Source organism: Macaca fascicularis, chromosome 7 (assembly GCF_037993035.2).
Source record: "Macaca fascicularis isolate 582-1 chromosome 7, T2T-MFA8v1.1".
Lineage (NCBI taxonomy): Eukaryota > Metazoa > Chordata > Mammalia > Primates > Cercopithecidae > Macaca > Macaca fascicularis.
This window is the reverse complement of record NC_088381.1, coordinates 25,907,318-25,929,884: the sequence shown is the minus strand read 5'-3', so window position 1 is coordinate 25,929,884 and position 22,567 is coordinate 25,907,318. Positions and strand designations below refer to the sequence as shown.

General features: G+C 37.1%; 1 protein-coding gene across 4 annotated transcripts in view; it reads left to right on the top strand.

Annotated features, from left to right (window-relative positions):
- Positions 1 to 22,567, top strand: part of FAM227B (family with sequence similarity 227 member B) — a 284,670-nt gene that overhangs the window by 185,451 nt on the left and 76,652 nt on the right. The window lies entirely within an intron of this gene.

The following is a 22,567-nucleotide window of genomic DNA, read 5'->3' as shown; positions in this document are numbered from 1 at the left end:
CTGTTTGATTTTGCTTGTAAATTTGTTTAAGCTACTTATAGATGCTGGATGTTAAATCTTTGTCAGATGCATTGTTTGCAAAAATTTTCTCCTATTCTGTAGGTTGTCTGTTTACTTTGTTGATAATTTCCTTTGCTGTGCAGGAGCTCTTTAGCTTAATTAGATCTCATTTGTCCATTTTTGCTTTTGTTGCAATTGCTTTTGGCATGTTTGTCATGAAATCTTTGCTAGTTCCTATGTCCAGAATGGTATTTACTAGGTTATCTTCCAGGGTTTTTATAGTTTTAAGTTTTACATTTAAGTCTTTAATCCATCTTTAGTTTATTTTTGTATGTGGTGTAAGGAAGGGGTCCAGCTTCAATCTGCTGCATATGGCTAGCCAGTTATCCCAGCACCGTTTATTGAACGGGGAGTTATTTCTTCATTGCTTGTTTTTGTGAGATTTGTCAAAGATCAGATAGTTGTGGGTCATGCAGCCTTATTTCTAGGCTCATTCTGATACACTGGTCTATGTATCTCTTTCTGTACCAGTACCATACTGTTTTAGTACTGTTGCCTTATAGTATAGTTTGAAGTCAGGTAGCATGATGCCTCCAGCTTTGTTATTATTTTTTTAAGAGAGTCACCCAGGCTGGAGTGCAGTGGCATAATCATGGCTTACTGCAGCCTTGACTTCCTGGGCTCAGGTGATCCTTCTGCCTCCTGAGTAGCCAGGACTACAGGCATGCATCACCATACCAGGCTATTGTTTTGTATTTTTTGTAAAGACAGGATTTTTTCATATTGCCCAGGCTGGTCTCAAACTCCTAGCCTCAAGCAATCTGCCTACCTGGGACTCCCAACATGCTGGGATTGCAGGTGTGAGCAGCTGCACCCAACCAGCTATGTTCTTTTGGCCTAGGATTGCCTTGGATCTTCAGGCTCTTTTATGGTTCCGTATGAATTTTAAGCTAGTTTTCTTTAGTTATGTGAAGAATGTCATTAGTAGTTTGATAGGAATAGCATTGAATCTATAAATTGCTTTGAGCAGTATGGCCATTTTAATGATCTTGATTCTCCTATCCATGAACATGGAATGTTTTTCCATGCATCTGTGTCATCTCTGATTTCTTTGAGCAATGTTTTATAATTTTCATTTTGGAGATCTTTCACCTCCCTAGTTAGTTGTATTCCTAGGAAGGTATTTGTGTGTGTGTGTGGCAATTGTGAATGGGATTGCGTTCCTGATTTGGCTTTCAGCTTGACTGTTGGTGTATAGGAATGCTAGTGATTTTTGTACATTGATTTTGTATCCCGAAACTTTGCTAAACTTATTTATCAGTTCAAAGAGCTTTTGGACAGAGACTATAGGGTTTTCTACGTAGAAAATCATGTCATCTGCAAACAGGGGTAGTTTGACTTCCTCTCTTCCTATTTGGATGCCTTTTATTTCTTTTTCTTGCCGGATAGTTCTAACCAGGACTTCAGGTACGATGTTGAATAGAAGTGGTGAGAGAGGGCATCTTTGTCCAAGACATATTTCTACTACATTCTCAGTGCTGTCCTTACACTATGAATTTATCTTCCTCTTTTCTTCTGTCCACCCCATTCCATAAATCAGCTTGAACCCTGGGTCATGCCATATAACCAATCTTACTTATTTCCTTGATTCATCCATCTAACAAATATTTATCAAATAGATACTTGGTGCCAGATGTTGTCCTGACCTTTTGGAGATACAATGGTGAATATTCTGGAAATGACCTCTGCCCTAACAGAGCATGCATTCCAGTGAGAGAACAAACATAAACAAGTAGATTGGTGGGGGGTGTGAGGTGGGCGGTGGATCTTGGTGTGTTCCAAGAACTGAAAGAAGGCTAATATGAATGAAAAGTGGAAAAAGTAGTGAGAGATGAATGAACCTGAAGAGGTAGGCAGGGACCAGATCATAATGAACTTTGTAGGTCACAGTAATAGGAGTTTGGGTTTATTCTAAGTATTAATATAAAAGGAGGCTGTAGTATGGACATGTCAACCCAAACCTGATGGGCCTGGTCAAAGACAGTAGTTTAAACTCTGGCATAAAATCCCAAAAGTAATTGAGCAAGCCTGAGGTCCCTGTAAATCCTCAATTATGTAAACTTGTGCTTACCCTTGGCATAATGCTCTAACATTTTAAAACTAACTGTATATAAGATACAAAGTATGAGTCACATGCTCAAAATTGTGGTGTGCCTGTGACTCAAATATATAAATATCTCAGTTTACGAAAGTTACTTGACTCTTGTATCTCTGAGTCTATAAAAATTTATGCTTTAATTTTATATTTATAAGAAGTTATCTGAAATGCTAATCTAAATTTAAAGTTCTTAAAATTATATTATGAATTTACTGAATTGTGATACAACTTTAGACCTGGAGCAAAATCTCTAGTTGGAGCTACTATTTTGGGTTTTTTTTTTTTTCTTTTCCACTTTTACATTTCTATATAATGAAAGCATATTATATAATTCATTTTTGATTGTCTTGATTTCCCTTAAGTTACTGCTTAACTTTAGGAAATAATCAATTTCCTTGAGTCAGTGCTTTACATTGGTGCCTATTTTTGACAGCTTCATGCCATTCTAAATGTTGAAAAATGTTCTAACAGAGAGAGTTTTGCTTCATCCCAAGAAGAACATCATGACAAAGACCCTGTGCAATTGAGGTTATTACATTGTTAGCTCTAAATTGTCATTATTTGGTTCTACATGAATTGTCTGTGTAGCAAGGCAGCAAAATGAGGGGTAAATCTAGCAATAGTAATTTTTCTTTTAAAAATGTTTCATGTTAGTAGCAATGTAGCAAAATGTGTTAGTAGCAAAACTGGCTTAAGTTTTAATTCATTAACTTTCAAAGCATGTTCAAAAGTGAGAAAAACAGGCAGAGTAAAAGTAATTATGATAGTAAAGAAGAAAAAGAAAGTTATGGAGTCCACCACCTTAATTATAGAGCTACGTCCATGAAAAGCCAAGTATTCAGTAAAAATTTGTATTTGTGTAAAACTGGTGGCTATCACAATAACTTACGCACAAGAAAGGAGGTTTACACTTCTGCTTAAGCTCCTCTTCAAGCTAAACGTTCTTTCTATCCTCAGCTATAACTTATATTTTTCCTTCCATAGTTTTAAACATCAATTCAAACATAGTGAGTCCTCCTTATTCCTCTAATTAATTCCAAAAAATGTCAGTTCTACCACAACTTCTTCTACACCTGTTTCTTCCTATCAGTTATCACTTTCACATCCTAGATCAAGTTATTGTTATAGTTCACATTAATTCTACTCCTAATCCAACTCTTTGTATCTTCTCTCCCCAATCCCCAATCCATTTTAAATGTTGTTATGTTTCTAAAACATAATTGCAACCATGTTATTTCTCTACCCCAAAGTCATCAGTGACATCCCCATTTTTCCTAAATAAAACTCTACTCTTCTTTTTCCAGTATGCAGACTACTATTTCCAATGTCCTCTGTGATCCTCAATATCCCCCAAACACTAGGCTTTCTCACTTGGTTTGGGGTGTAGGGAGATTCCCCCCTCCCTCCCCACCCCCAGCACTTCTCCTTTTGGTAGAGCAGTGGACTAACAGAGAAGAAATTCCCCTCACAAATTCTCTCCCTCTCTACCTTCTCTCCCTCACTATCTCCCCATCTCTTTCTCTCTCTCTCTCTCTCTCTCTCTCTCTCTCTCTCTCTCTCTCATATATATATTCAGTCTGCATGAGGAACCCAAGAGTCATGTAACCAATTATCAGACATTTCCTTTGAAATTTTACATATTGAGTTTTTAATGATGCAATAAAGTCCTTGGTCCTATTTAACTGATAACTCAGCTAATTATTTTAAATCAGCACTTACTATGTATTCAGATAGTGTGCACTATGACATACTGTTCAATAAGATAAGCAAGGTGCCTGACTTAGAGCCTAAATTATTGGAGGAGGGGGCAGATAATAGACATTAAAAATAACTCTGATGGCTATTTCAGGAGGAAATAAATAGGTTACTATGAAGTCAAATAACACAGAAAGGAGAAGGATGTTTCAAATCTCATTACGAAATGTCTTTCTGTAGAATTTTAATTTAAGCTGAGATCTGATAAATAAAAAGAAATCCAAAGTGGAGGTAGAGCATTCTAGATAAAGGTAACGAGAGCCAAAGTTATGAGGTGAAAATGAGCTTGTTGTGTTCTAGAAACCAAAATGTAGTATAACTGGAGCATACTGAACAAAGGGAAAGTTGGGCAATACAAGACCAATGTACCTAAGACCTTGATACCAACATTAAAGACTTTTGATCCTAAGCATAATAAGTTATAATTAGCAAGTATAATGGGTATAATCATTCTGAAAATTTTTTGGAGAATGTTTGGGAGATGGCAAAAGTTGAAGTAAGGAGACTGGTTAGGAGGCCATGATTGAAATACAGGTCAGAGATGATATCTTAGACTAATTATGGTAGGGGAGATGGAAAGGAGTAGGTAGATGTATGTTGGAGACTGTATTAGTCTGTTCTCATGCTGCTGATAAATTCATACCAGCAACTGGGCAATTTACAAAAGAAAGAGGTTTAATCGACCTACAGTTCCACATGGCTGGGGAGGCCTCATGATCATGGTGGAAGGCAAGGAGGAGCATGGCAGGTCTTACACAGATGGTAGCAGGTAAAGAGAGAGAATGAGAGAGAATCAAAAGTGGAAACCTCTTACAAAACCACCAGATCTCGTAAGACTTATTCACTACCATGAGAACAGTATGGGGGAAACTGCTCCCATGATTCAGTTATCTCCCACCAGGTCTCTCCCACAACATGTGGGAATTATGGGAGTACAATTCAAGATGAGATTTGGGTGAGGACACAGAGCCAAACCATATCAGGGACAAAGCCTGATTCAATGTAAGAGACAAAGAGGAGTCAAGGTTAAATTCCAGATGTCCAATATTTGTAACTAGATAAATGGTGATGTCATTTGCTGAGCTAAGGGAGACTGGGAGAAGACCATGATTAGAGGGGAAAATCAGACAACTGGAAAGTTTGGCTGAGAGAAATGCTATCACCCAAGGGCCAGTTCATTCTGGATCAGAGAGATCTGGACCTTTTACTCCTTTGAATGAGAACCAAGAAGCATCTTGAAATTCAATTTCCACACAAGTGTGGAAGTAGAAACAATATCTCTTTTTAAGGATATCTGGTGCAAAAGGAAAGTTTTTATTAACTCTGCATTTTAATGAAAATAATAAGGGCCATCCTCCCTCATGTTTCTAATTAAGGATGTCTCTGACAACCAGCATATCATAGGCCCCAGTAATGCAATACATGAAAAAGATCAGAAGTCAAACTATATTATGGGACTTTATTGTGAAAACCTAAAACTGATTTATTCTTTGATTTCAGCTATAAATGGGTTTCAAAGTTGCCAAAATATAAGTTAATGTACTTAGTATTCAAATCAATTCTTGTGACATGGAGAAAAAAAATTGTAAGAATAACAGTGTTGATATTTTGAAAAAAGTTTAATCCTTAGTACCCTCTCTGGTTATTTTACCTGAAAGAAAATTGCTTTCATATTCCTGAAAGCTATACTTCTTTCCATAGCAGGATGTTAGCAGAGAAACATAGTAGCAGAGTTGCTCATATCAGATTATAACACCACCCTGTATTGCTCAACAAAAAGAATATGTTAAAACTAAAATCTTGTCTAATGCCAAGAAAAAATGGCTAATTTGGCAAAAATTATATTAGTCATTTTACAGTGCCCAGAAGAACAATAAAATAAGACTGATTTTTTCTAATATAATTTTTTTGGCTACACATGATTATAGCTTTGATTTCTTAGCCTAAGTAGTTTGGAAGTTGGAAACATTGTAGCATGAGCTTAGAAAGCTGCTGAATAAGTAGAAATACAAAATTATAGCATGTTTTAGAAGAAATATTGCTTCTTAATGCCAAGTACTGTATGTGTAATAAATCAAACTGTCACCTGGTTTAATTGAATCAATAAAATAATATGGAAATAGCTTATTAGCTTATCTGCAAATGAGGATGTAAAAGTACTGAAAGATGTTTGAAAATTGCTTTCTCTCTAAAATATTTAAAATTCTCCATAACAATTGATATATCCTATTATTTTTGCACAATTTTGGAAATGTCTGCAAAGCAAAAAAGACAAGTTTGAACTCAAAACCCAATTTGAATGGTAACAAATTCTGAATTGAGAGATTCCAAATATAAGAACTTTTGCCATATTTTAAATTATGCTAAAAATACATGGTTTATTAGGATAATATTTATTATTTTTGCCTTGAATAAATAAAATTAAAGGGGATAATTCTAGTTCTTAGTAAAACTAAAGGATTAAGTAAAAGTCTGCTTCAAAAATGGTAATGAAATTTTTTATATGTACTCATCCTTTACCTTGATTGCCTTCTTTATGCCTTCCATTTCATTTTATGCCACTCAGCATGTTGACATATTGTGACAATAAATATACCTTATTTCCAATGTCATCAAATATAAAAGCAGAATGCAAACTCTGAAGTATCAAAAATATCATTGTTCATTTTATTTCTCAAAAAGGTGGACAAGAAAGAATGAAATATATAAAATTTTTGGATTATTTTAGCATACCTAGAATATATTTTGATTTTAAAGGGGACTTCTTTTCTTTCAACAATGTTCCTCATCTCATTAGTACTTAATTTATCCCTTTTAGAATGAGAAATCATCTTTTTTTTCTGTTTTTCACTTCCTTGGTTTACAGATAAAATTATATTGTGCTATTACCTTGGTGATACCAAATATTTACAAAGATTTGGGAATTTTTTACGGGGTTCTATTTTCAATTCTGCAACTTTTTTTTTTATCCTATCCATCCTCCTTCCCTTTGTCTGCATTTTTATTTTCCACTGTTATAATTTTTTCCTAGCTCCCTCTCTCATTTGCTTACTTTCACTCCCTTTCTCCCCACATCCCCCACACACAGATACACACACACACACACACACACTCAAATGCTTTTTCTGTCATACCCATGCTTCAGGTTTCTAGAAAACTCCTTAGATCATTCTTATATTAATTTTCTACTCATTTTTTCAATCTAGTCTTGAAAAACACATCTGGCTTCCATTCTAATCTGTATTCCTCTGAGAGTAGCATCATGTTATACAAGTCAAAGAATTCTCAAATAATAACCCATAATGATGCATCTTCTGGTAATTTAAACTTTTATCCAGTAACTTTAAAAGAGCTATTCATGTAGTCTAACTTGGCAGCCTTTTTTTTTTAAGATAAAAGTTTATGGAGGTAAGGTCTGTATGGGTAACTATTTAAAGAAACAATATTTGGAAACCTACTTTTCAAAATGAGAAATTTTTGAAACTAAACATGGAAAATGATGTGCTATTTTCAGTAGCAATTCATTTCTGAGAGTTCACAATTGAAATGACACATACAACTTATGTGCTATGGAAATGAGGTGATAGTGAAGCCTATGTACTGAAAAAGGAAGACAAAAACATTATAACTACTAAGAAAGAACAAGTAGATGTTAGTGAGAAATTATTGAAAACTACTTACAAAACATAAAGCTATGTGCATTATGAGAATATACAGTGTTCAGAGGTAGTATGAAACAACGTGACCTATGAGGAGTTGTCAGGATTCAAACGATTTGCAGTCAGACATTCTGCATTTGAATTCTTGTTCTTAATAATTGTGTGACATAGGCAAGTTTAACTTCTCTGAGTCCATCACATGTTACAAAAATAATAGAGGACAAATTTCCACTGGAAGAAGACTAAAGGGCTGGCGAGTGGATGTAAAAAATAAATAGGGTACTTTAGAAGATCTGAAGTGAGACTACAGTTTGAAAGAAGATAATTAGATAATTCCAGTGGCAGCATTATAGGTGAGATTGAGCAGAAACTCACGTGGGAACATCAGCCTGAAAAGAAGTGAGAAGAAGGGAAATACTAGAGCCTGAATGATCCTAATAAACAGTAAAAGCTGAGATGAATATAGTAGAAAACAGAGACTAATCTTCTGGCATACATCTCTATTTTATATATTAAAGGCTTACATAGCATTTACTGCATGCCAGGCAATTTTCTAAGCATTTTATAAAATTAAATAATGCAGTCATATTAAGTTGGCATTATTTTTATCCTCATTTTGCAAGTGATGAAACTAGTCTTAGCTATAGTTTGCCAGAACAGGGAAAGAAGTGGAATAAAATTTGAGGTGACATCAGTTCTCCAGCAAACATTGCTAGAAAGTTAAAGGACAGATAGTTCTGTCCAGGAAGAAAATAGTAATAACACTAATAATTACAACAGCAGCATTTATTGAGCCTTTATTAAGTGTCAGTCACTGTTTTAAGTTTATATCTCTCTCTCTTTTGGCACATATATATTCCTATTTTTATATATATATACATATAGAGAGAGAGAAAGAGAGAGAGAGAAGGAACAGTAATAAAAGAGTTTAAGTACTCCTTTATCCTCATTTTCCAGATGAAGAAACAAGGCACAAGAGAGTTTAAGTAACTTTCACAAGTTAATAAAGTTTGAAATAAATTGGAATATTGATACAGATGGGCTAATCTGAAGCCTGAGCCTTTAGTCACTATTACTTTCAACATAGGATTTATTTTCATAAAGGGGGTGGGGAGGGTGTCCCTAACATGCTTCACTTTTTCAAGTATGTGGCATCTTAAAGTGGAATATGCTAGTTGACATGGTCAGCTCACATGTAAAGAACCCAAATAAGAAGCCCTCCAATACTGAAGTGAAACTTGCTAAGAAAAAAAAAGTACTCATCTCCAGAGGACTCTCATGCCAGCCAGCCATAATACTAAACTTAATCTTTAATAATACATATGAACCAAAGATGACAAACATTTGGAGAAAAGAAGAAAGATCCAAGTGAAGGCACCAAGAAAACTGATCCTTCATAAAGGCAATCCAAGAAATAAAAAATATGTATTTCAAATTCTTACTAGAATTTATATACTCATTCATTTAAAAAATATTCACTATACACCTCCTACTATGTTTCAGACTCCAAATTGTGGTAGTAAATGCCATGGTGATATAACCCCACCCCTCCACCTTCAGAAAAAACAACAGCAGCAACACCTGTTACTTGCTCCCATGGAGCTTATTTGAAATTATATTGCATTATTTTAAAAGCATAATGTGACAGAAAATGAAGCAGGAAAAAAAAACAGGATTAGGAATCAAGAATATGATAGCAGAACAAATAATTTGGCAGAATGGTTAAGTAATAGACTGAATATGGCTAAAAAGCAAATAAATTATTTTTAATGTCCAGCATTCAAAATTAGAACAAAAAACAGAGAGGTAGAAAATAGAGAAATGTTAAAGGATATGGAAGATCAATTTAGATAGTTTGTCTTCACTTCAAAACGAATTCCAGGAAGAAAATATGACGGAAAAGCGAGAGCGCAATGAACACTTCACAAAACTGAATAAGAACTCAAGTGATCAGTTGAAATGACCCACCAATGGCTAAGCATAATGAGTAAAGAACTATGTCACGGTGAAATCTCTGAACTCAAACAATAAGTAGAAAATATTGAAAGTTTCTAAAAATAAAATTTGCACAAGTTGCTTATAAAGGAACTAGAATCAGATTGGCATCAGATGATATCATTAGGCAGTACTCGATGCTGGAAGAAAGTACAGAATACCTACAAAGATTTGAGCAAAATGATATTAAGCTAAAATATATACCAGTTAAAATATCATTCAGATGCAAGTATAAATAAAAACATTTTCATGCAAATAAGAACTTTAAATGTTTACCAACTATAGACCCCTCCCTGAAATAATTACTGTGGCAAAATAAAAAATGTTTCCAAGAGGAAGTGTGAGATACAAAACAAAAAGGATGAAATGCTACTCAACAATAAAAATAAATGATTTACTAGTATGTAGAACATGTGCATGAATCTCAAATGCATTATGCTAAGTGAAAGAAGCCAGACCCAAAAGGCTACATGCTGTATGATTCCATTTTACATTCTAGAAAGGCAAAAACTATAGGCACAGAAACAGATTGCCAGAGGATGTGTAGTGGGGATGAGAGATTGACAACAATGGGGCATGAAAGGATTATTTGGGTGATGGAACAGTTCTGTATCTTGATTGTGGGGGCAGTTACACAATCATGTGCTTTTGGCAGAACTCACAAAACTAAAGGTGAAAATTACAGCGTATAAATGATACCTCATATATAAATACATACATATATATATGTACTAATGAGGAGACAAAACAGCAGAGAGTAAAGAAACTAGTTAAATATATATTTGAATCTCAGTGTTAAAATTTGAAAAACAGGGGAGAGGGCAAGATGGCGGACTAGACAAAGCCAGGTGGAACAGCTGCCACGGAGGGACTGAGGTGACTGGCGTACTCCTAACAGATCTTCAGAGGGAAGGCACCAAGTGTGGTCACAGGGAAAACACAGAAGCTGGGCTGAAGTGGGAAAAAGCCGGGAACCCTGCCCAGGGCTATGGTGCACCAGGACTTGTTCCTGGTTCCCAATGACTCAAGGAGAATGGGCCAGTTGAACTGGCAAGGAGCAACCGGCCCTCACCACGGGCCTCAGTGCAGGAGGAGACTCCTCAACCCCCACAGATACTCAAGTTGATAGGGAGACTGCTTAGAGAAGTGGTAGGGACAGCAAGCCAGCTGATGTGGAGCCCAGAGGGTTTGGCGTCAGAGCATCTGTAGCAGAACACGGCCAGGGACAGCCATCCTCCTAGGCTTGGCTTGCTCCCATAGGAGACTTGAGCCTCAGGAGAACTGTCAGACCTGAACTCTGCAGGTCAGTCTTGCCCATCAGATGGGGCCAGACCAGCTTGAGCACCTCTTGGTCTGCTGGCTTCTCTTGCCCCAGCCTTGCCACATCTGCTTGCAGGGCATCCTCCGGTGTTCTGGTGGCCTGCCTTATAGCTCCTGCACTGGTGGATCATGCTTGACTGGTGGAGAGCTCCAGTGGGGCAGTCCCCAGGGCCAACCCGGCCGCTCTGCCTGCTCCCTCTCCACACCCGTCTTCCCCCAGGCCCACAGCAATCCCCCAATCATGTTACCGGCACACGTGTGTATGGGTGGGTTTTGCTTTCCTTGCTCTAACAGGGTGTGTGTGTCTGTGTGTATGCATCCTGCCCTGCCATTGCTAGGGCAGAAGTGCACTCCGCTCCCCCACAGCACTCCCCACCACTAACCATCATTGCAGTTGGAGCCTTGGCAGGCACTTACCCAGCTAGCCAGCCCCACCCCCGCCAGCACCCCACCCTCCCGCCAAAGCTGCTGCTGTGGGAGTGAAGCTAAGCATGGAGAACAGCAGATCATCCCCTGCCCTGAGTGACTATCCCTGCCTGCAGTGCATAGATCACACACGGTCCTGTGCCCTCCAGCGCCCCAACCCCGTGCCAACACTACCAACAGTGCAACCGCCTGCAATCACCAGCAGGGACCCCCCTCAACCCATCAGTCCTGGAGCCATATTGCCTCCGCCACTGTGATGAATGCCCATATGAAAACAGGAACCCTGGCATCCACTAGCACCCTGCTTCAGCCAATGAGTGTGCACCCCAACACATTGCTATTGCTGCTGCTGCTGCTGCTGCTGCTGCTGCTGCTGCTGGCCTGTGTGAACAAAGATGGATCCTGCTGTCACTGCACTATGAAATGCTTTGACCGACACCACCCATCAGAGTGTAGTGACCAGTGGTCTGGGAGCAACTCAGCTCCCCCAGGACAGTGGATTGCTAACCTTGAGGAGCCAGAGAACAAAGTCAGGGCCCAGTACAAGTCCCTCAGAGTTCGAGCTCACAGTCCAGGTGTTGGGAACTGAGCGTTGGCCCCCTAGAATCTTCCAGAAACAAAGCCAGTTGGCTAAATCTACCTTATACCACAATCAAACCTTCAAGGTCATCAAATAGGATAAAAGAAATAACCATTCAAAGGTCAGCACTTCAACGACTGAAGGAACCTAAGCCCACAAAAATGAGAAAGAACCAGCTCAAGAATCCTGACAACTCAAAAAGCCAGCGTGCCTTCTTTGCTCCAAATGACTGCACCACTTCTCCAGCAAGGGTTCTGAACCAGGCTGAGATGGCTGAAATGATAGAAATAGAATTCAGAATATGGATAGAAATGAATATCATTGAGATGCAGGAGTACATTGAAACCCAATTGAAGGAAGCTAAGAATCACAATAAAATTATGTAAAAGCTGACAGACAAAATAGCCACTATAGAAAGAAACATAATCAACTTGATAGAGCTGAAAAACATGCTACAATAATTTTACAGTGTGATCACAAGTGTTAATAGCAGAATAGACCACATGGAGGAAAGAATCTCAGAGCTTGAAGACTGGCTTCTGAAATAAGACAGTCAGAAAAGAATAGAGAAAAAAGAATAAAAAGCAGCAAACAAAATATCTGAGAAATATAGGATTATTTAAAGAAACCAACTCTGTGACTCATTGGTGTCCCTGAAAGAGATGGGGTGAGTAAAAGCAACTTGGAAAACATATTTCAGCATATCATTCATAAGAACTTCCTCAACTTAGCTAAAGAGGTCAACATTCAAATTCAGGAAGGCAGAGAACTCCAATAAGATATTTCACACAAGAAGATCATCCCAAGACACATAGCCATCAGATTCTCTAAGGTCAAAATGAAAGAAAAAATTAAGTTAAAGGCAGCTAGAGAGAAAGGTCAGGTCACCTGCACCTACAAATGGAAGTCCATCAGACTAACAAAGGGCTTCTCAGAAGAAACCCTACAAGCCAGAAGAGACTGGGGGCCAATAGTCAACATTATTAAAGAAAGTGAATTCCAACCTAGAATTTCATTTCTCGCCAAACTAGCTTCATAAGTGAAGGAGAAATAATGTCCTTTTCAGACAAGCAAATGCTGTGGGAATTAGTTACCTCCAGACCTGCCTTACAAGAGCTCCTGTAGGAAGCACTAAATATGAAAAGGAAAAACCATTGCCAGCCACTACAAAAACACACAAACCAGTGACACTATAAAACAACCACATAAACAAGTGCCCATACGAACCAGCTAACATCATGACAGGATTAAATCCACACATAACAATACTAACCATGAATGTAAATGCGGTAAATGCCCCAATTAAAAGGCACAGAGTGGCATGCTGAGTAAAGAACCAAGACCCATTGGTATACTGTCTTCAAGAGATGTATCTCACTTGCAATGACACCCATAGTCTGAAAGTAAAGGGATGGAAAAAGAAACTACCAAGAAAATGGAAAAGTGAAAAAAATAGGAGTTGCAATCCTAATGTCAGACAAAACAGACTTTAAACCAACAAAGATTAAAAAAAGAAAAGGACGAGTGTTACATAATGATAAAGGGTTCAATTCAGTAAGAAGACCTACCTATCCTAAATATATATGCACCCAACACAGGAGCACCCAGATTCATAAAGCAACTTCTTAGAGACCTTCAAAGAGACTTAGACTCTCATACAATGACAGTGGAGGACTTTAACACCCTACTGACAGTATTAATACAGATCATTGAGGCAGAAAATTAACAAAGATACTCAAGACCTGAACTCAGCACTGGATCAAATGGACCTGATAGATATCTACAGAATTCTCCACCCAAAACAACAGAATACACATTCTTTTCATTGTCACATGGTATATACTCTAAAATTGATCATACAATTGAACACAGAACATTCCTCAGCAAATGCAGAACTGAAATCATAATAACCAATCTCTTGGACCACAGGACAATAAAATTAGAAATCAAGAATAAGAAATTCATTCAAAATCATACAATTACATGGAATTTGAATAACCTGCTCCTGAATAACTTTTGGGTAAATAATGAAATTCAGGAAGAAATTAAGAAGTTCTTTGAAGTTAATGAGAACAAAGATGCAACATACCAGAATCTCTGGGACATAGCTAAGGCAGTGTTAAGAGGGAAATTTATAGGACTAAATGCCCACATAAAAGAGATAAAAAGATCTCAAGTTAACAACCTAACATCACGACTAAAAGAACTAGAGAACCAAGAGAAAACCAACCCCAAAGCTAGCAGAAAACAAGAAATAGCCAAGATCAGAGCTAAACTGAAGGAGATTCAGACACAAAAAAAAACATTCAAAAGATCAACGAATCTAGCAGTTGTTTTTTTAATTAATCAACAAGATAGACTGCTAGCTAGACCAATAAAGAAAAGAGAGAAGATCCAAACAAACACAATCACAAAAGACAAAGAGGATATTACCCCGACCTCACAGAAATACAAACAACCATCAGAGAATACTGTAAACACCTCTGTGCACATAAACTAGAAAATCTAGAAGGAATGGATAAATTCCTGGACACATACACACTCCCAAGACTGCACCAGGAAGAAACTGAATCTCTGAATAGACCAATAACAAGTTCTGAAATTGAGGCAGTAATAAATAGCCTACCAACCAATAAAAATGCAGCACCAGATTCATAGCTGAATTCTACCAAAAGGTACAAAGAAGAGCTGGACCATTTCTACTGAAACTATTCCAAAAAATTGCAGAGGGACCCCTCCCTAGCTCATTCTATGAGGCCAGCATCATCCTGATACCAAAACCTGGCAGAGATACAACTTCAGGCCAATACCCTTGATGAACATAGATGCTAAAATCCTCAACCAAATACTGGCAAACTAAATCCAGCAGCACATCCAAAAGCTTATCCACCATGATCAAGTTGGCTTCATCCCTGGGATGCAAGGTTGGTTCAACATACATAAATCAGTAAATGTAATTCATCACATAAACAGAAATAAGACAAAAACCACATGATTATCTCAATAGATGCAGAAAAAGGCCTTCAATAAAATTCAACACGCTTTCAAGTTAAAAACTCTCAATAAACTAGGTATTGAAGCAACATACCTCAAAATAATAAGAGCCATATATGACAGACCCACAGCCAATATCATACTGAATGGACAAAAGCTGGAAGCATTCCTGTTGAAAATCGGCACAACACAAGGATATCCACTCTCACCACTCCTATTCAACATAGCATTGGAACCTCTGGCCAGGGCAATCAGGCAAGAGAAGTATTCAAATAGGAAGAGAGGAAGTAAAATTGTCTTTCTGTTCAAATGACATGATCCTATATCTAGAAAACACCATTGCCTCAGTCCAAAAGCTTCTTAAGCTGATAAACAACTTCAGCAAAGTCCCAGGATACAAAATCAATCTGCAAAAATTGCTATCATTCCCATATACAAACAATAGGTAAGCAGAGAACCAAATCATGAATTGTGAATGAACTCCCGTTCACAATTGCTACAAAAAGATAAAATACCTAGGAATTACAGCTAACAAGGGAAGTGAAGGACGTTTTCAAGGAGAACTACAAAACACTGCTCAAAGAAATTAGAGGACACAAACAAATGGAAAAACATTCCATGCTCATGGATAGACAGAATCAATATTGTGAAAATGGCCATTTGGCCCAAAGTAATTTATAGATTCAATGACACTGACATTCTTCACAGAATTAGGAAAAACTTTTACAATTTATATGGAATCAAAAAAGAGCCCAAATAGTCCTCTCTCTGCAAAAACAAAGAAGAGACAATATACACATCATCTCTGTGTCTTTCTATCACACCCTTTGTTTGTCTTGTAATATTTTATTGTACACCAAATTTATGTATGAAAGAACTGTAGAGTCTGAAGATGATGTTATTTGTCACCAGAGGTAGTTCTTCCTTTTCTCATTTAGGATGAGGAACCTAGACTATTATTTAATCAGTGGTTGAGCTGGATCAGAGCTGGAATGCAGTTTTGGTAAGATTAATTCACATTTTGTTCTCCTCTGTTCTTTGGACATGGCATTCATGAGCCTTAAATTAAGAAACTGGAAGTTTCTGAATCCTCAGCCATGAAAATTTAGAGAGATTCAATTCTATCCTTTGAACGTGTTGAGCTTAACTCTTTATCCTTCGATACTACACATCTTCCAAATTTAATATATGTCTTGATGAGAAGACCAACCAGGTATTTGCGAGACTGCCTCGTAGTCACTGTAAGAACTGTAAAAGACTTCATAGAGACTTCAAAAGTTTCTGACCCAGCCCTGCCTCAGCCTTTCAAAACACCACATAACTCAGCAAATATCCTGTGGTAAAAATTAGCTGCCATGTATGTGATACTGCTTTAAATTTTTACACCTGCCTGCATAATCGTCCAAAGTTCTGATGGTTCATCCCTCCCATAGTAATGTACTTCTGCCTATGCTAACCCTGATTCTCAGCAGTACTCAGAATCTGTAGATGCTTTCAAGGGATGAAAATAACTGAGAGTGACAGCTCACATAAGAAAGACTCTTCCTTCCCTAGAATTTTAACCTCTCCCTTGCCCATTGTTTGCAGTATCCTTAAAATAGCATTTTTGTAGTATCTCTACTTTTTTCTCATAATTGAAGTGGAAACATTGCCTACAAGAACTACTATATCCTACTGAGAAGCAAAAGTGATTTTTTTTTTTTTTTTTTTTTTTTTTTTGAGACGGAGTTTCGCTGTGTCGCCTAGGCTGGAGTGCAGTGGCCGGATCTCAGCTCACTGCAAGCTCCGCCTCCCGTGTTCATGCCATTCTCTTGCCTCAGCCTCCCGAGTAGCTGGGACTACAGGCGCCCGCCACCTCGCCCGGCTAATTTTTTGTATTTTTTAGTAGAGACGGGGTTTCACCGTGTTAGCCAGGATGGTCTACGATCTCCTGATCTCGTGATCCGCCCGTCTCGGCCTCCCAAAGTGCTGGGACAAAAGTGATTTTTTAAACTGTCTTTATTCTTCTTACAAAAAAAAAAAACAAAAACTTAAAACCCCCTAGAAAAGTTGAAAACAAAGCAATAGAAAAAGAAAATACCATGTAACTATTTACCAAAAGAAAGCTAACATAGTAATATTCATGTAGAATAAATTAAAATTTAAGGAAGAAGACATTGGTAAGTATTAATATGTATGTATCAAAAATATTGCATAGAAATATATAAAGCAAAAATGTTCAGACTCTCATGGATTAACCGACAAGTCCGTAACAACAATATAATATTTTAATCCTCCTCCCTTAAATAACAATAGTTAAATCTGACAAATAGTTGTTAAAGAATATTTATTAGGAAAACATTTGTAAGTTTGGTGTGTGTGTGTGTGTGTGTGTGTGTGTGTGTGCGCGCGTGCATGCATGCGCGCGTGCATATTAGACACTGCATTCAACAGTCAAGACTATACATTCTTTTCAAGTGAAGGTACAAATGGAACAGTTGCAAACATTTTCCACATACTATCATAAATGAAATCTCAGCAATATATAGACTTTATTACCTTCCTACTGCTCCTCACCCACTGATGTCCTTTCTTCCTTACCTAAATTAAACATGGCTAATCGTTATAGTTATTTATTCACACTCACTTTCATCTCTTTAGCAGTTCTTTACCTTTTCAGTTCACTGAAAAAGCCACAAACCTAATTAAAGATATTCTCCACATCTGAGTTTGTGCAGCTAAATGTATTCAGAAATTATACAACCATGCTGAGTAGTCTCATTTTTAATTCATAATTATATAACTCAAATCAGTCTTAATTCTGTCAGACAATCCTACTGCATTCCCTATTACTTTATTTTTCCCGTTCACCTAGACAACTACTTCCTCCTTTATTTCTCTCCAGCACCACCTCCCCATCTTTAATCTCAGATGGTGACTTTGCTTTCTACTTCAATTAGAAATTTAAAGCAATGAGAACCTCCACAAATTCCCACCACCACATCTACCCAATTACCAGCATTATGTACCATATTCTCTGCTTTCGCTTCTTTGCTTCTACCTAAGGTCAACTTTTCCTAGCATTTCACAAATATACTTCATTTACTCCTCCAATTATCCTATGAACTGGTGTTGGTGGTATCATTTTACAGCTGGGGGGAAAGGTTCAAAGTCAAATCATTATAGAAGAACCATTCTAGCTCTGTGTTCTCTATCGCCTTGTTACTCAGAGGTAATTCTGCAGATCAGTAGCATCACCAACACCTGTGATGTTTTTGGGCCCCAGACCTAATTAATCCAGAAAAGGGATGCATTTTAAAAAGATTCTCAAGTGTTTCTTATGCTCTTTGATATTGAAAGAACACTCCTGTATACCAGTCTGTCCTTCCCCATGCACATTCCACTATAGTATAGTGGCACCAATTATTTAAAACATAAAATTGGTTCTTACATTATGTTTTACCAGAACTCAATCCTTCTCCAAGGTACTAATTCAAGCCCTCCGTAAATTCTATTAGTTTCTTGCAAACGAAGTTTCTGATGATGTTCCTTCTTTTGGTGTGATTGATTTTATTAAGTTTGGATTCAGTTAGTCTCAGTAGTCAGGGTAGGAGCTTGGTGGTAGCCAGATCAAAGAATTTGGAATTACCAGCCTTATAAGAGCCAATCCTTATTGTATTCATTCATTTTAACTGTTAATTTCTCATTCACTGAGAAAGGACTTGGTTTAATTAACAACAGGACAAAATTTTGCAAATTTGATCTTGGTATATGGACTTATTTTAAGGCATATTGTTAGTGGTGAATACTGAGAATCCACCTATGGAAAAAATTTGAGAGCCTATAATTTATTTTTTAAAATAATGGAATTAAATTTTAGTTTTTTGTTCAGTGCAGAAGTCTGACTGACAGTAAACGTTCTGATGGAAATATTTTAGTGAAAGGGTAGGGAACTGACACTACATCATTAAGACTTCTGCTAACATTTTTCCCATTAGAGCACAGTGGCTCCAAACAAAGAGGAGATGATATGAGTGAACCACAGCACCCTCCATTTACTCTAAGAGGAAGACACTGAACTCTCATGGAAGTTTTCTCTCTTTTACATTTGAGCCCTCTCCCCACATTTTGAAAGAAACCTGCATTTCAAATAAAGTATACATACACTGACCTCACCAAAACATAAACTTTGTTATCACTTTGATGGCATTATTTCAAGGTTTTAAATGTTTAAATTAAAAATACTCCACTTTATACTTCTACAGTAACAGGTAACTATGTACTCCGTGGCTCCTCTTCATGATTTTCATAGGGGTAGGATTGGTCCATTCCTGTTGCTATTACAAAAAACTACACTCAGCTAACAAAAAGTTTCAAGCCCTTGGCAAACATTTCAAAATTCTCTCTTCCAATTCAAAATCTTCCAGTAGACTATCATCTTTCTCCATTACAAATAATCTGTGAGGAAATTAAATCTATTACCATTTGAAATAGTTAGGCTCATTAACAACTTATGACTGAAGGGGTAAAGCCACATCACTCACGTTGTTCATTAGCAACTATAATATTTAAATGAACTTATAATTACCCACCAGTTATTTCAATCATCCTCAAAGATTTGAGTTCAATGCACTATTTCCTGACAGATGCATTTTTAAAAGCTTCTTACACTTGGATAACCGCTCCATCTTAATGTCCTTTGCTCTTTGTCTTCTTCACGTTCTTAAAGGACACTCAGGGTGGTCTTTTCATTGTCTTGCTTTGTTACTCAACTTCACTTTTATGTACACTCCACTGCCTGAATTCATTTTCCATGTTCGAACCCCTGAAAATCGAATCAGTTTTTAAGTAAGACCCCACTGACTACCTCATCGCACAGACATCTTTTGCATGTCCCTCCCCATGCACATTCCACTATAGTATAGTGGCACCAATCATTTAAAAAATAAAATTGGTTCTTAGATTATGTTTTACTACAACTCAATCCTTCTCCAAGGTACTAATTCAAGCCCTCCATACGTTCTATTAGTTTCTTGCAAATGAAGTTTCTGATGGTGTTCACAGTCTCTTTTGCATCCTAAAAGTTTCATTTCTGATGCAATGTATTTGCCCCTTTATCTCATATTAACTTTATAATAGACGTTGAATTTTTCCCCAAGTATGATCTATCAACTCATTTGATCATAATTGGCTGTTAAAGGCTGTATTCTTTACTTGTCTTGAAACTTGCAGTGTTTTTCACATAGTCTGCTGTTACTAAACCAAATGTGGGTCTGCTTGCCTGGCACAGTAAAGCCAAACACCCACACCAAGGTTTGCAGTAAGAGTAAGGAGGGCGTTTATTTACAGGGTGCCAAGCAAGGAGAATTGGGCAGCTAATCCTTAAGAGCTGGCCTCCCCAATGGCCTATAAGCAAGGGCTCTTAAAAGCAGAGACACTTCTTTTTAGGAAAGCAGAAGTTATAGTCAAAATTGTAAATCAATACTTGGAGGTTATATTAATACACTGGTTTGGCCCAAAATGGCAGGCTATCTTGAAGTGGGGGTTTACAGGTCATAGGTGGATTCAGAGATTCTTTTGATTTGCAATTGCTTAAAGAAGTCAAGGCTTTGTTTAAAAACTTGGAGTCATCAGAAGGGAAAGCTGAGGTTTGACCTGTGGGCATTACTCTCTCCAGGCCCTTCAGGAAAAAATTAAGAACAAAGAACAGCAATCAGATTTCATATATCTGAAGTCTACGTGACTGCGGTTGGACTTTTCCATCTGATGGGGGTCTGGGTTTCTGAAAAACAACTTAGGGACATGTGTCATCTTTAGTTTCTATAGGGAACCAAACATCTTGTCCTCCTTGCTTATTGAGTTGCTGATTTACTTCTCAAGGCTAGCTATATGCCTGGAATTTCTCTTGAAGGGACTCAAGACTTTCCCTTATTTTCATACTTGGGGTGTTGCAGCAAGCCCCTAAGAGGGGTCTCTGTTCTGTCATGCTACAAGAGATATTTCTTAAAGAAATGTGTAAATAAATGAATAAGTGGCAAATAGCTGATTTAGGCTGGGGAAATAATACTTGAGGTTTTTTTCCTGCTTAATAGAGGTAGATTAATTTGATCTATTTCCTCATGTCTTAATTCATATAATCTAAAATAAAGGACATAATTTGAATATAAATTAAATTTTTTAAAAGGCCTCACTTTTACAAATGAAGAAGTTGAGACCCAACTGGAAAGTGAGTTGCTGGAAACTACATACATAGTCCGAAAAATTTAAACTAGAACTAGTCCTGAATCTTCATCCCATGGTCTTCCTAAGGACAATTCTTTCCACTGGAGATACCAGGTTAACAGCAGTGTCTCGGTTGTCAGGCTGTTTCAAGGAGGGGATAACTGAAAGGTATGGCAAAGCACACAGGTCAGTTCATATTGGATGTCACATGTTTAAAACTTTTATTATTATTAAAACAATGGGAAAAATATTTGTACATATATTTAATTATGTATATGCCCATTTTTTCACATAAGGTTTATTTTACATAGCTGTACATAAATGTGTTGAATACAATAGCATAGAATAATATTTTAAATAAGCAGATAAGGAAAAGAGGATTAAAAAGTGAGATAGAAGGGAAGATAAAAGCCTGAAATGAGGTTAGAATGTGAAATTCTATTGAAAAATCTTTTACTTTTGTTAGACTTGGTCCATGAATTAGATTGGCTCTGAGCATTCTATCTGTCAGGGCAGAGGAAATGACAATGCCGCTTTGGATAATTGGGAAGTATCCAAAAACAAAACAATGTACACATCAAGTACACCTATTCCCTATACTAAGACAAGATAATATTGTTTTCTTGTAGATCCCTATATCAAACAGGATAGACAGAATTATGCTATAGTAACAAGCATTAGTAAAATCTTACTGGCTTATGCTGACAAAGGTTTATTTTTCACTCACACTGTGTGTCCATTGCATATAAGATGGGGTCTCTATGTACCACAGCAACTCATACATACAAGCCAAAGGAGACTTCATCTCATTTATAATCAGTGCAACAGGAGGAAGAGAAATGGGTGGCCTGTATAGTGGTTCTTAAAGCTTCCACTTGGAAAGGACACATTTCATTTGAGCTCAAATTTCTTCATTTCATTTCCCAGAGCAAGCCCCATGTTCATACTTATCTTTAATGAACTTAAAGATAATTTGCAGTCCAACTCTGTGCCTTGGAAGGATGAAAAGGTGAATATTTCTGAACAGCCCAACTGATTACCACACTCTCCATAGAGAAGCACTGCATGAAGTAAAGAGTTATGTTGACATAGAAAATACAGCCATAATGAGTCTATGACATTGCACCATCCAAGGGCATAAAGACAAGGCAAAAGCTGGTAAAAATGGTTCTACCGGTGGCTAGGAAAAATCAGTTCTGATATATAGCTCTTTACTGGTCTACCTTAATTCAGGAGTATATTTCAGCTTTCCTAAAGAAAGGGATAAAAGTTACTCCTAAATACATATTGCGTCTCTCAACAAAGCTTTTATATGTATGAACTAATAGTGAGTTTGCATTTATATCCCTTAAGAAATAATATTAATAACAATACTTTTTTCTTCTTTTTAAAAATTCAATAGCTTTTGAGGTACAATGGGGTTTTTTTACATGGATGGATGAATTACATAGTGCTGAATTCTGATATTTTAGTGCACCC